We start from the raw sequence: 14209 nt of genomic DNA, 5'->3' as shown, positions 1-14209 counted from the left end.
CTATGTCTGATAGGTATGCCTGAAAGTGCTGGGGAAAATGGAATCAAGTTGGAAAACACTCTGCAGGATATGATCCGAGAGAATTTCCCCAACCTAATAAGCCAGGCCAACATTCAAATTCAGGAAATACAGAGAACGCCACAAAGATACTTCTCAAGAAGAGCAAAGCCAAGACATGTAATTGTCAGATTCTCCAAAGTTGAAATGAAGGAAAAAATCTTAAGGGCAGCCAGAGAGAAAGGTCGGGTTGCCCACAAAGGGAAGCCCATCAGACTAACAGCAGATCTCTCAGCAGAAACTCTCCAAGCCAGAAGAGAGTGGGGGCCAATATTCCATATTTTTCAAGAAAAGAATTTTCAACCCAGAATTTCATATCCAGCCAAATTACATTTCAGAAGTGAAGGAGAAATAAAATCCTGTACAGACAAACAAATGCTTAGAGATTTTGTCACCACCAGGCCTGCCCTACAAGAGATCCTGAAGGAAGCACTAAACATGGAAAGAAGGAACAACAGGTATCAGCCATTGCAAAAACATGCCAAAATGTAAAGTCCATTGATACTAGGAAGAAATTGCATCAACTAACGAGCAAAATAACCAGCTAATATCATAATGCCAGGATCAGGTTCACACATAACAATATTAACCTTAAATGTAAATGAACTAAATGCTCCAATTAAAAGACACAGACTGGCAAATTGGATAAAGAGTCAAGACCTATCAATTTGCTGTATTCAGGAGACCCATCTCACATGCAGAGACACACATAGGCTCAAAATAAAGGAATGGAGGAAGATCTACCAAGCAAACGGAAAACAAGAAAAAAGGCAGGGATTGCAATCCTAGTCTCTGATAAAACAGATTTTAAACCATCAAAGATCAAAAGAGACAAAGAAGGCCATTACATAATGATAAAGGGATCAACTCATCAGGAAGAGCTAACCTAAATATATATGCACCCAATACAGGAGCACCCAGATTCATAAAGCAAGTCCTTAGAGACTTACAAAGAGACTTAGGCTCCCATACAATACTAATGGGAGACTTTAACACCCCACTGTCAACATTTGACAGATCGAGACAGAAACTAACAAGGATATCCAGGAATTGAACTCAAATCTGCACCAAGAATACCTAATAGACATCTACAGAAATCTCCAACCAAAATCAATAGAATATACATTCTTCTCAGCACCACATCACACTTATCCAAAACTGACAGCATAGTTGGAAGTAAAGCACTCCTCAGCAAATGTAAATGAACAGAAATTATGACAAACTGTCTCCCAGACCATAGAGCAATCAAACTAGAACTCAGGACCAAGAAACTCTATCAAAACCACTCAACTGCATGGAAACTGAACAACCTGCTCCTCAATGACTCCTGGGTACATAACAAAATGAAGGCAGATGTAAAGATGTTCTTTGAAACCAATGAGAACAAAGATACAACATACCAGAGTCTCTGGGACACATTTAAAGCAGTGTGTAGAGGAAAATTTATTGCACTAAATTCCCACAAGAGAAAGCAGGAAAGATCTAAAATTGACAACCTAACATCACAATTGAAACAACTAGAGAAGCAAGAGCAATAACATTCAACAGCTAGCAGAAGGCAAGAAATAACTAAGATTGGAGCAGAACTGAAGGAGATAGAGACACAAAACACCCTCCAGAAAATCAATGAATCCAGGAGCAGATCTTTTGAAAAGATCAACAAAATTGATAGACCAATAGCAAGACTAAAAAGAAGAAAAGAGAGAAGAATAAAATAGATGCAAAAAAATGATAAAGGAGATATCACCACCAACCCCACAGAAATAAAAACTACCATCAGAGAATACTATAAACACCTCTGTGCAAATAAACTAGAAAATCTAGAAGAAATGGATAATTTCCTGGACACTTACACTCTCCCAAGACTAAACCAGGAAGAAGCTGAATCCCTGAATATATTAATAGCAGGCTCTGAAATTGAGGCAATAATTAATAGCCTACCAACCAAAAGAAGGCCAGGACCAGAGTATTCACAGCCAAATTCTAACAGAGGTAGAAGGAGGAGTTGGCACCATTCCTTCTGAAACTATTCAAATCAATAGAAATAGAGGGAATCCTCCCTATCTCATTTTATAAGGCCAACGTCATCCTGATACCAAAGCCTGACAGAGATACAAAAAAAAAAAAAGAGAGAATTTTAAACCAATATCTCTGATGAACATTGATGCAAAAATCCTCAATAAAATACTGGCAAAGTGAATCTAGCAGCACATCAAAAAGTGTATCCACCATGATCAAGTGGTCATCATCCCTGGGATGCAAGGCTGGTTCAACATTCGCACATAAATAAACATATTCCAGCATATAAACAGAACCAAAGACAAAAACCATATGATTATCTCAGTAGATGCAGAAAAGACCTTTGACAAAATTCAACATCCCCTCATGCTAAAAACGCTCAATAAATTCGGTATTGATGGAACACATCTCAAAATAATAAGAGCTATTTATGACAAATCCATGGCCAATATCATACTGAATGGGCAAAAACTGGAAGCATTCCCTTTAAAAACTGGCACAAGACAGGGATGCCCTCTCTCACCACTCCTATTCAACATAGTGTTGGAAGTTCTGGCTAGGACAATCAGGAAAGAGAAAGAAATAAAGGGTATTCAGTTAGGAAAAGAAGAAGTCAAATTGTCCCTGTTTGCAGATGACATAATTGTATATTTAGAACACCCCATTGTCTCTGCCCAAAATCTGCTTAAGTTGATAAGCAACTTCAGCAAAGTCTCAGGATACAAAATCAATGTGCAAAAATCACAAGCATTCTTATACACCATAACAGACAAACAGAAAGCCAAATCATGAATGAATTCCCATTCACAATTGCTTCAAAGAGAATAAAATACCTAGGAATCCAACTTACAATGGATGTAAAGGACCTCTTCAAGGAGAACAACAAACCACTGCTCAGTGAAATAAAAGAGGACACAAGCAAATGGAAGAACATACCATGCTCATGGATAGGAAGAATCAATATCATTAAAATGGCCATACTGCCAAAGGTAATTTATAGATTCAATGCCATCCCCACTAAGCTAACAATGACTTTCTTCACAGAATCAGAAAAAACTGCTTTAAAGTTCATATGGAACCAAAAAGGACCCCACATTGCCAAGACAATCTTAAGCCAAAAGGACAAAGCTGGAGGCATCACACTACCTGACTTCAAACTATACTATAAGGCTACAGTAACCAAAACAGTATGGTACTGCTACCAAAACAGAGATATAGACAAATGGAACAGAATAGCGCCCTCAGAAATAATACCACACATCTACAGCCATCTGATATTTGACAAACCTGAGAAAAACAACTAATGAGACAGGATTCCCTATTGAATGAATGGTGCTGGGAAAATTGACTAGTCATAAGTAGAAAGCTGAAACTGGATCTTTTCCTTACTTCTTATATGAAAATTAATTCAAGATGGATTAGAGACTTAAATGTGAGACCTAAAACCATAAAAACCCTAGAGGAAAACCTAGGTAATACCATTCAGGACATATACATGGGCAAGGACTTCATGTCTAAAACAGCAAGAGCAACGGCAACAAAAGCCAAAATTGACAAATGGGATCTAAATAAACTGAATAGCTTCTGCACAGCAAAGGAAAATACCATCAGAGTGAACAGACAACCTACAGAATGGGAGAAAATTTTTGCAATCTACTCATCTGACAAAGGGCTAATATCCAGAACCTACAAAGAACTCAAACAAATTTACAAAAAAAAAAAAAAAAAAAAAAAAAAAAAAATCCATCAAAAAGTGGGCAAAGGATATGAACAAACATTTCTCAAAAGAAGACATTCATACACCCAAAAGACACATGAAAAAATGCTCATCATCACTCACCATCAGAGAAATGCAAATCAAAACCACAATGAGATACCATCTCACACCAGTTAGAATGCCAATCATTAAAAAGTCAGGAAACAACAGGTGCTGGAGAGCATGTGGAGAAATAGGAACACTTTTACACTGTTGGTGCGAGTGTAAACTAGTTCAACCATTGTGGAAAACAGTATGGCGATTCCTCAAGGATCTAGAACTAGAAACACCATTTGACCCAGCCATCCCATTACTGTGGATATACCCAAAGCATTATAAGTCATGCTGCTATAAAGACACATGCACACATATATTTATTGTGGCACTATTCACAATAGCAATGACTTGGAATCCACCCAAATGTCCATCAGTGACAGACTGGATTAAGAAAATGTGGCACATATACACCATGGAATACTATGCAACCATAAAAAAGGATGAGTTTGTGTCCTCCATAGGGACATGGATGCAGCTGGAAACCATCATTCTCAGCAAACTATCACAAGAACAGAAAACCAAATACCGCATGTTCTCACTCATAGGTGGGAACTGAACAATGAGATCACTTGGAAACAGGAAGGGGAACATCACACACCGGGTCCCATTGTGGGGAGGTGGGGGATAGGATAGCATTAGGAGATATTCCTAATGTAAATGCCAAGTTAATGGGTGCAGCCCATCAACATGGCACATATATACATATGGAACAAACCGGCCCATTGTGCATATGTACCCTAGAACTTAAAGTATAATTTTTTAAAAAAAAAATTGAAAAAAAAAAAAGAATATTGAATATTGGCCACCGATCTCTGTTGGCTTCAGGGATTTTGTTTTTATTTTATTTTATTTTATTTTATTATTTTTTATTTTTTATTATACTTTAAGTTCTAGGGTACATGTGCATAACGTGCAGGTTTGTTACATATGTATACTTGTGCCATGTTGGTGTGCTGCACCCATCAACTCGTCAGCACCCATTAACTCGTCATTTACATCAACCCCAATGCAATCCCTTCCCCCTCCCCCCTCCCCGTGATAGGCCCCGGTGTGTGATGTTCCCCTTCCTGAGTCCAAGTGATCTCATTGTTCAGTTCCCACCTATGAGTGAGAACATGCGGTGTTTGGTTTTCTGTTCTTGTGATAGTTTGCTGAGAATGATGGTTTCCAGCTGCATCCATGTCCCTACAAAGGACACAAACTCATCCTTTTTGATGGCTGCATAGTATTCCATGGTGTATATGTGCCACATTTTCTTAATCCAGTCTGTCACTGATGGACATTTGGGTAGATTCCAAGGCTTTGTTATTGTGAATGGTCCTGCAATAAACATATGTGTGCATGTGTCTTTACAGCAGCATGATTTATAATCCTTTGGGTATATAACTAGTAATGGGATGGCTGGGTCAAATGGTATTTCTAGTTCTAGATCCTTAAGGAATTGCTGCACTGTTTTCTGCACTGGTTGAACTAGTTTACAATCCCACCAACAGTGTAAAAGTGTTCCTGTTTCTCCACATCCTCTCCAGCACCTGTTGTTTCCTGACATTTTAATGATTTCCATTCTAACTGGTGTGAGATGGTATCTCATTGTGGTTTTGATTTGCATTTCTCTGACAGTTAGTGATGATGAGCATTTTTCATGTGTCTGTTGGCTGCATAAATGTCTTCTTTTGAGAAGTGTCTGTTCATATCCTTTGCCCACTTTTTGATGTTTTTTTTTTTTTTTCTTGTAAATTTGTTTGAGTTCTTTGTAGGTTCTAGATATTAACCCTTTGTCAGATGAGTATATTGCAAAAATTTTCTCCCATTCTGTAGGTTGCCTGTTCACTCTGATGGTAGTTTCTTTTGCTGTGCAGAAGCTCTTTAGTTTAATTAGATCCCATTTGTCAATTTTGGCTTTTGTTGCCATTCCTTTTGTTGTTTTAGACATGAAGTCCTTGCCCATGCCTATGTCCTGAATGGTATTACCTAGGTTTTCCTCTAGGGTTTTTATGGTATTAGGTCTAACATTTAAGTCTCTAATCCATCTTGAATTAATTTTCATATAAGGAGTAAGGAAGGGATCCAGTTTCAGCTTTCTACTTATGGCTAGTCAATTTTCCCAGCATCATTTATTCAATAGGGAATCCTGTCCCTATTTCTTGTTTTTGTCAGGTTTATCAAAGACCAGATGGCTATAGATGTGTGGTATTATTTCTGAGGGCTCTGTTCTGTTCCATTGGTTTCTGTAGCCTTGTAGTATAGTTTGAAGTCAGGTAGCGTGATGCCTCCAGCTTTGTTCTTTTGACTTAGGATTGTCTTGGCAATGCGGGCTCTTTTCTGGTTCCATATGAACTTTAAAGCAGTTTTTTCCAATTCTGTGAAGAAAGTCATTGGTAGGTTAGAGGGGATGGCATTGAATCTATAAATTACCTTTGGCAGTATGGCCATTTTAATGATATTGATTCTTCCTATCCATGAGCATGGTATGTTCTTCCATTTGCTTGTGTCCTCTTTTATTTCACTGAGCAGTGGTTTGTTGTTCTCCTTAAAGAGGTCCTTTCCATCCCTTGTAAGTTGGATTCCTAGGTATTTTATTTTCTTTGAAGCTATTGTCAATGGGAGTTCGTTTATGACTTGGCTCTCTGTTATGGTGTATAAGAATGCTTGTGATTTTTGCACATTGATTTTGTATCCTGAGACTTTGCTGAAGTTGCTTATCAGCTTAAGGAGATTTTGGGCTGAGACCATGGGTTGTTCTAAATATACAATCATGTCATCTGCAAACAGGGACAATTTGACGACTTCTTTTCCTAAAAAAACAGTTTTTTAAAAAATCATATGATCAGTCCACAGTAGAAAGGAAGGATAAACTTAAAGAAATATGATAAAATATTTTAATTAAATATCTAAAATCTCTAAAAACATAACTATTTTCTTGATGAAAAATTCATTTTTATTGTTTGCATTATTGTGACAGGCTTGATAATTACACGTAATTTCCATGACTTAAAAGCCACCTATTTAAGGTGTAAAATCCCAATATATTTAGAATGCTTACGAGTCATGAATCCATCTGGAATCATACAATTTAGGGTGTTGTATAAGTGACTTCTTTCACTGAGCATAATTTTTTGGGTTTTTTAAAAAATAGTTTTTAGATTCATTCACGTTGTAGTGTGTATTTTCATTTCTTCTTACAGCAGTATAATATTTTAGAGTATGGATATGCCATATTTTCTTTGTTCACTTTTCAGTTCATTGGTCTTTTGATTGTTTCCAATTGTGGCTTCTAGGAACATTGCTACACATGTTTTTGCATAAACATGTTTTTCTTTGGGATTAATACTATAAGTGGAATTGCTGGCTCATGTGGGAAATATGTTTATGAAGAACTGCTAAACTGTTTGCCAAAGTACTTGTTCCATTTGTCATTACCACCAACAATGCAAGAGTGTTCCAATTCTTCCACACAGGAAACAGGAAAATACTGGGTAGAAGTGGTTGGTTCCCCTGCAAAGGTCCCACCCTCAAGCCTGAAAACTCTTGGCCTTAAATGAGAAGAGACATTCTGTTTTTGAGGTCCAAAGTTGCCTTTTGGCCCACCATGCCCCCCATTTTGTACTCATATAAACCCCAAACGCCTGGCATGAACAGAAGAGCAGAAGAATGGCAGAATGCTGCAACAGAGAGAAGAGAAGGAGTTTCTGAATGCCGAGAGTAGTTCAGCTGAAGACGGTTGGAGACGAGAGGAGATTGGATGCTGGATGACCAAACTCCAGAGGAAGATCATCTTCCCACTCCATCACCATTCTGGCTCCCTATTCATCCCACTGAGAGCCACCTCCACCACTCAGTGAAACCCCTGCATTTGTCCTCCAAGTCCATGTGTGACCTAATTCTTCCTGGATGCTGGACAAGGACCTGAGTACTAACAGGACGCTGAACTGGTTAACACTTAAGCCATCAGTACATGGCAAGGCTAAAAGAGTACACTAACACATGCCCACTTGGGCTTCAGGAGTTGCAGACTCCCACCCCCGTATGCTGCCGTGGCGCCAGAGCCCAGGGGCGCTCGCCCAGGCTCCTGCACTTGCCTGTCTGCCTGCTCCCTCTCCCGTAAGGGGCTTGAACGTGCATGGCGACTGAACAGATGAGCCACACAGCTGTCACACATCTTGTGGGGGGGGGGGACTTTTGCACTTCATATACAAGAATGTTTATGACAGAATTATTAATATTGTCCAAAAATTGTTAGTAGCCCAAATGTCTATTGGTCACAAAATGATGACATAATCTGTGGTTTAACAATCAACAAAATACTACACAGCAATGGTATAACCAACAACGGCTACACAAAAGTTTTAAAAAATGTACTCTAATGAATATATGTTATATAATTCAGTTACATAAACAAAGAAAACTAATGTATGATATTTGAAGTCAGGCTACTATTTAATTGGACGACAAAAGTAGTGACTAAATCTTTCAGGACAAGAGAGTTATTCTAGGCAGGTTGTGACATCCTACACCATGATCTGAAGAGTAGGTAAATTGGTATCTTCTCTTCAAGATAATGTTCAAGATGATCTTACACTTTTGACCTATTCACTTAGTGTATGTATATTTATATTTTGGCTTTAATATTTAAAGGTTCATTTTATAAGATATATAATATATTTAACATTGTAAGAATCGAGTATCAAAATAAGCATAAAACAGTAGAGAAAATAGTGTGGCCAGGAAAAGCCTCTCTTAGAGGTAGTACTTAGAGGGAAGCCTCAAAAAGAGATAGAAGCATGCCTTGGGTTGTTGTAAGAAAGAATGTTCCAAGAGCACAAGGAGGGGGCAAAATGTGTAAAGATGCTATGGTGAGAACACTTTTGGCACCCTAAAGAAAAATAGAAGGCCAATGTCTCTAGAAGACCTAGCGTGTATGGCAAAAGTGTTAGGAGAACAGTTTGCCAGTGCTTGACATTGCAGGGTCCTGTAGGCCAAATAACAGAGTTGGATTTTATTCTTAATATGATGAGAAGTCAGGCAAAAATCTTAATTAGGGGAGTGCCAAAATCTGACTTTTATTTCAAAAATATAATTTTGGCTACTGGGTAGGAAACAGTAGGAGACAAAAGGTAGGGTAGAAGCAGAGTGACTAGCTATGAGGCATTTCACTCGCGATGACACAATTCCTTTTTGGAACTTAAACATGATAGTTTTCAAATTGTATTTCCACTATCTTTCCTAAAGCACTTAAAATTGCTCATGATATTGCGCACGTTCTCATATGCCTGTTTGAGAACTAAAAGAGTATAATTGGATTGTTCACAACACAAAGTTATCCTTTTAAGGGAAGGATACCTTATTCTCCATGATGTGATCATTTCACATTACAGCCTGTATCAAAACATCTCATGCATCCCATAAATATATATACCTGGTAAATACCCACAAAAACTAAAAATTAACAAACTAAAAAGTAATAATAAAATGGCTTATATTTGTTTTTCCTGTAAGAAATTAATTTTCCTGACTTTCCATTTTACTTTAAAAAATTTGTCAATGATAAAATTCCAATGTAAAAGCCAAAGTTTCTATGATGACTCAAACTAAATTGCACAAATTCTATGTCAATTATGTGTCATTTACTTTGAATCATTTAGAACTTTAAAAACCTTTCATGTGCTGGGTGCAGTGGCTCATGCCTGTAATCCTAGCACTTTAGGAGGCCGAGGCGGGTGGATCACCTGAGGTCAGGAGTTCGAGACCACTCTGGCCAACATGGAAAAACCCTGTTTGTCTCTACTAAAAATCCAAAAAGTAGCCAGGCATGGTGTCTTGTGCCTGTAATCCCAGCTACTTGGGAGGCTGAGGCAGGAAAACCTCTTGACATCATGGTAGGTGGAGGTTGCAGTGAGCTGAGACTGCACCACTGCACTCCAGCCTGGGCAACACAGCAAGATTCTGTTTCAATTAATTAATTAATTAATTAGTTAAAAACCTTACATGGACTTGATATGCTCAAGAAAATAAACTTACTTTCAATTTTGGTACCTCTATGTTTATCCTTCAGATATAAAGAGAACACTATGAAGTTATCAAGAATTTGTCATGATCAACCAGTAAAGGTTGAGCAGTCTTGTGGATTGAATTTTTCAGTCACCATAAAGGAGCCAAGCACCCTCGGGTTGCAGTCCACGACCTAACCTGTTTCCAGTACCACTCTTTGGATGTGACTGGGTTCCTGCTGACCTGTGTGGCAACTGTAACATTTACCATCATACAACGTTGTATGTTTTATTTCTGGAAATTTGCTAGAACTGGAAAGAAGGGGAAAAGAGATTAGCTGTATTTGAGTCTTGAAGCTGGGAAACCAGATAGATGGGACTTCTTCAGTTTATTCCAACAAGAAAGGTTATGATGCAAGATTCCTTTCTTTCTGTGACAGAAAATCTCTTTAAAACTTACTTACCTTGTCAAATAAAAATTTGTTTTTCAGAGATTTAATACCTGTTTAGTGGTTAGAAACAGTTTTCGTCAAGAGGGAAAATACTGGCAAAACTGTTAAATAGTATAAAGTCATACGAGCTGATATTTAAACTAGTAGAGTTTATATTGAAATTCGTTGCTCCCATTCATAGGTTACATGAAAAAAATTTTACTGAGCTTAAGTACATTTCATATATTTTACTTAAATGCAAGAATATTAAGAAGTCCACTGACAGTATTGGTACTGTTTTGCAAATACTCAGATTACTTTGGCTTCATTTTGAGCAGGATTTTCATATTTTAACTGTTGTTAAAGGAATTATTAAACAATTGAATTGTATTTAAAAACTCTCTCTTCCTTTTAATATTTTGAGATGAGTAGTGCTACTTGGCCTTTACGCTGAAGCATAGTGCTTCAGCGTCATTTTTTCCCAAAACTTGTGGCAAAATGTTTATTATTTTAGAGCTTTATTCATTTCCCCAATAGAATGTATATGGAATTAGAAATATAGCTACTGCTACCTGCTTCCTACAGTAATATTGAACTATTTTACTAAGTCTTTGGTTCTGTGAGCCAATTCAGACTTTCCTTGTGATATCAACAAAATCAAGACATCTTTGTCCAAAAAAAAATTAGAAATGTAGAAATGAGTGAGTGAGTGGTGGAGAGAACATCGGACTAAAAGTCAGGAGAGCTGGGGTCCAGTCCCATGCTTCTGCTGAGCCAATCTTTCACCCTGAGCCTCAGTGTACCCATTTTTTCTGGTCACTTAAAAATATTCATCTGGTTGATTTTATTCTCATATTTTAAATTATTTTAATAGATTTTAGGGAACAGGTGGTGTTTGATTAGATGGATAATTTATTTAGTTGTGATTTCTGAAATTTTGGCACACCCATCACCCAAGCAGTGTACACAGCACCCAAAGTGTAGTCTTTTGTCCCTCTTCCCATTCCGACCTTTCCCGGAGTGCTGAGAGTCCATTATATTACTCTTACGCCTTGGCGTTTTCATAGCTTAGTTCCCACTTACAAGTGAGAACATCCAATGTTTGACTACCTAATCCTGAATAACTTCACTTAGAATAATGGTCTCCAACTCTATGCAGGTTGCCGTTAATGGCATTATTTTGTTATTTTTATGGCTGAGTAGCAATCCAAGGTGTATGAGTGTGTGTGTGTGTGTGTGTGTGTGTGTGTGTGTGTGTGCCACATTTTCTTTATCCTCCCATTGGTTGTTGGACATTTAGGTTTGTTCCATATTTTTACAGTTGGGAATTGTGCTGCTGTGAAGATATGAGTGCACGAGTCTTTGCATATAATGACTTCTTTTTTTCTGTATAGATACCCAGTAGTAGGATAGCTGGGTAAAAATGTAGATCTACTTTTAGTTCTTTAAGGAATCTCCATACTCTTTCCTATAGTGGTTGTACTAGTTTACATTCCGACCAGCAGTGTAAAAGTGTTTCCTTTCTACCACATCCATGCCAGTATTGTATTATTTGAGGGATTTTAATGATGCTCATTCTTACAGGAGGACAGTGGTATTGCATTGTGGTTTTCATTTGCATTTCCATGATAATTAGTGATGTTGAGCACTTTTTTTTTATGTTTGTTGGACACTTGTATATTTTCTTTTGAGAATTGTCAATTCTTGATCGGCCTACTTTTTAATGGTATTATTTGTTTTTCTCTTGTTAATTTGCTTGAACTCTACATTCTGAATATTAGTCCTTTGTCAGGTGCACAGTTGGTGAATATTTTCTCCCATTCTGTGAGTTGTCTGTTGACTCAGCTGATTATTTCTTTACTGTGCAGAAGCCTTTTAATTTAATTAAACTAAATATATGTGACTTCGTTAAGTCACATCTATTTATCTTTGTTTTTGTTGCATTTGCTTTTAGGTTCTTGGTCATAAAGTCCTTGTTAAGCCAATGTCTAGAAGAGACTTTCTGATGTTATCTCCTAGAGTTTTTATTGTTTCAGGTCTTAGGTTTAATTTTTTTCATCCATCTTAAGTAGATTTTTTTTTAAATAAGTCGAGAGATGTGGATTCAGTACCATTCTACTACATGTGGCTTGTCAATTATCCCAGCACCATTGGTTGAATAGGTTGAATAAGGTGTCCTTTCTCCACTTTATGTTTTTGTTTGCTTTGTCAATGATCAGTTATCTATAAGTTTTTGACTTTATTTCTGGATTCTGGATTCTGTTCCATTGGTCGACATACCTGTTTTTATACCAGTGCCACCCTGTTTCAGTAGCTACAGCCTTGTAGTAGTTTGAAGTTGGGGAATGTGATACCTCCAGATTTTTTCTTCTTGCTTAGTCTTGCTTTGGCTATGCAGACTTCAAACTGATAGTCAAATCAAGAATTCAACCCTTTTCACAACAGCTGAATCAAGAAAAAAAAAAAAAAAACATAAAATACTTGGAAATATACTCAACCAAGAAGCTGAAAGACCTCCACTAAGAAAACTACAAAATTCTGTCAAAACAAATCATAGACGACACAAACAAATGGAAACATCTCCCATGCTCATGGATGAGTACAATCAATTTTATGAAAATGACCATACAGCCAAAAGCAATCTATGAATTCAGTGCAATTCTCATCAACATATCATCATCATTCTTAACAGAGCTAGGAAAAACAATCCTAAATTTCATAGTGGTTTTATTCTCATTTATGACCTTTAATAGCAAATGTAAGTTCTTAATTTTAGTTTGTGATAATATAGGAAATGCACTCTAAAAGGACTTAGTGAATTTTCAATCTTGCTAAACATACATGCACATATATATGTCCATTTCTTTTGAAACAAGAAACAGTATCACTTTACTATCTTATAGGTATGTTGGGAAATTCAATGTGTTTATTGAAGACAGTTTGAAATAATAATTATTATTCTACATAACGATATTTTAAATGATCATGTCTAATTTTTTCTCTTTTCCACAGTCTTTTGATCGTTCCCTCCTATAAATATAACATTAAATTTTTAGTATAACAAAAAGATATATACAAGGAATACAAAAAGTATATAAAGTTTGTGGAAAATAGCTAAATTAAGCCATACACCTTTAATCTGCACATCAGTGAAGCACTTTATGATCACAGTGGTCCAGATTAACAGAAACCTATTTGTCTTTGTTAACCAGAAGTCTCATCATTAAACAAGTCTCCCAACAAATATTCTTGAGCCTAAGGCATGATTTAAATATATATCACTATATATAGATGTGTATGTGTCTATATACACACACATATATATCACTATATATAGATCACCAAATACATAGATTTGTATTTGTATACATATATATGAATCATGTCATACACAGACACACCTACACTAAAACATTGACGTTAAAAAGTTATAGGAAGCGTTTACAACAGAATATTTTATACAAATCATCCAGGTATTGATACATTTATAAAGAAAAGTAGGAATAATAAGGTGGCTTTATTTGCTTCAACTTCCTCACCAATGAAATGGCAGTGGTGGTCATAGCATTATCAACCTCATGGGGTTGATGATAGGATGAATTCATTAATATTTCAAAGCACCAAAAACAATTGTATATACAGAAAAGTAAAATTTTTTGGAACATTGAATTTGGCAAGGTTTTTAGATATGACGCCAGGAGCAGAAGCAACCAAAATAAAATTGATAAACAGAGTTTCATCAAAATTAAGATTTTCACACATCAAAGAACACCATCAATGAAGTCAAAAGAGAAACCAGAGTTTGAAGTATATATTTACAAGTTACATACCTGATAAGTGACTTATATAAAAAATATATAAAGAAAGCTTACAGCTCAATGTTAAAAAGACAAATAGCCTAA

This window comes from Macaca nemestrina, chromosome 3 (assembly GCF_043159975.1).
Source record: "Macaca nemestrina isolate mMacNem1 chromosome 3, mMacNem.hap1, whole genome shotgun sequence".
Taxonomy (NCBI): Eukaryota; Metazoa; Chordata; class Mammalia; order Primates; family Cercopithecidae; genus Macaca; species Macaca nemestrina.
This window is presented reverse-complemented; position numbering follows the sequence as displayed.